Source organism: Drosophila willistoni, unplaced genomic scaffold, assembly GCF_018902025.1.
Source record: "Drosophila willistoni isolate 14030-0811.24 unplaced genomic scaffold, UCI_dwil_1.1 Seg151, whole genome shotgun sequence".
In the NCBI taxonomy this organism is placed as follows: domain Eukaryota; kingdom Metazoa; phylum Arthropoda; class Insecta; order Diptera; family Drosophilidae; genus Drosophila; species Drosophila willistoni.
In genome coordinates this window covers 887,705-889,547 of record NW_025814112.1, presented here as the reverse complement: position 1 = coordinate 889,547, position 1,843 = coordinate 887,705, and positions in this window count along the sequence as shown.

The window sequence follows — 1,843 nt, the reverse complement described above, 5'->3', positions numbered from 1 at the left end:
TCTTGCTGGGCTAAATCTGCACCCACGCAACTTACATTTGCACCAGTGTCTAACAAACCCAATTCAGAAAATTGTAAAAAAGAGACTTGTGCATAACTACGCATATCAGTTTTGTCTTGAAATATTGTAGATATAAGTATCCTACTTTTAGCTCTTATATTTTTAAAAAACTTCCTCCTTCGGTGTGTATTTCTTTTTATTCTATTTTTCGGTGCTTCAAAAATTCTGTTCTTAATTTCTAAATAGTTTTTCCATTTTTCGTGATAAGGCGAAAACCTAAGGTTATGATTAACATGTGAGCTATTCTCTATTTGGCTATCTGTTTTAGATTGATTCAAATAATCGGATAGGCTTGGTTTTTTGGTTTCTATTTGTTGTGGGACAGCCTCACTGACTGGGATGCCCCTACTTGCCGGTTTTCCGAACGCTTCTTGCAGTTCACACAATTGGGCTTATGAATGTTAGGCGTACCGCACCCGTAACAAAATATTCTTCTCTCTTCTAAACAATCTTCCCACTTATGGCCTTGAGTACAACAGTTCCAACAAGATAATTTCTCAGAGTTTTTCTGTAGAGTTGCTACTTGAGAATGACCTTCAATTGTGCTTGCTTCTTCTACTACTTCCTCTAATGCATTTACTCTGTGTGATCCTATCTCTTTTCCTCGTGTATTTGAAAACTTGATACGACTCGATTCTTTAAGAAAATTCTCACTCTTTTGTACCAGATGGCGTAGGTGACTGATTGACCGTATTTCCTCGAAAGTAGTCGATCCTTTAGATCAGCTAATAAATTCCCTTGTACAATTTCTACTAATTCGTCTTCTTCCAATCTTGTAGGCAATCGATCCATTAATTGACATATTGCTTCTTAAAAACCTTCGAAAGTTTCTCCCGGTTTCTGTTTGCGAGCTCTTATTTGTTCCCTTATTTCATAATTGGACCGACTGTCTTCATATTGATGGCGTATCGCTAAACAAAACTCTGACCAGGTAAGATGGTCAATTCCCTTATGTATCGCCAGTACCAATCTTTAGCTTTGCCAATCAAAACATGTGTATATTCCGACATAAAGCTTCAAAATTTCCTCCTAAATGTTCTCGAGTCAACATTTTTGCTCTATATAGAAATTCTTCCACGGGTAACCCGTTAGAAGATCCATCAAAATGGATTCCCCACTTCTGAATCACCTCAGCCACTTTATTTGTGCCTATTAATTGATAATGAGTTCTTCTGCTACTACTCTGCGATCTGTTTTGTCGAATATGACTGTTTTGTTGCGCGTTGCTACTTATTGAAGAAATAACCCGTTCTACTGTCTGCTGAATAAGAGATTCCATTTTCGCTCGATTAATTTCGTTACGTAAAAGCTGATTAACGGGACGTCGTGTGTTCCTTCAACGACTTGGTCTACCTCTTTGACGAATTGGGGTATTGATTGCGGAACTTCTCCATGTTGCGTACTATTTCCTGCATCTAATGGTAATAAGCCGGCTTGACTTGTGTTGTGTATTTGTGCTTCAATAACGTTTACGTTTATGAGCTCTTCTGTTCTTGGGTCTTCATTTACGCTACGTGCAAAGGATCTGGTGACGGGTCTAACTTTTTTTCCTTGCTGGTTTATTTTAATTACCTTTAAGTCCTTCTCCTGCACTTTAGTAAAACACGCTGGACATTCTTCTTTTTCTTTTATATAATTTAGGATACAAGCTTTGTGAAATGAATGCTTGCAAATAGTAATAACTCTGATCTGCGTTTGTGTTTGAGTTTCGCTACAGACCAGGCAAATATTTTCCCCAGAATTTGCGGGATTATTTACTTCCTCTGTACTGTGTTGTAAAGGC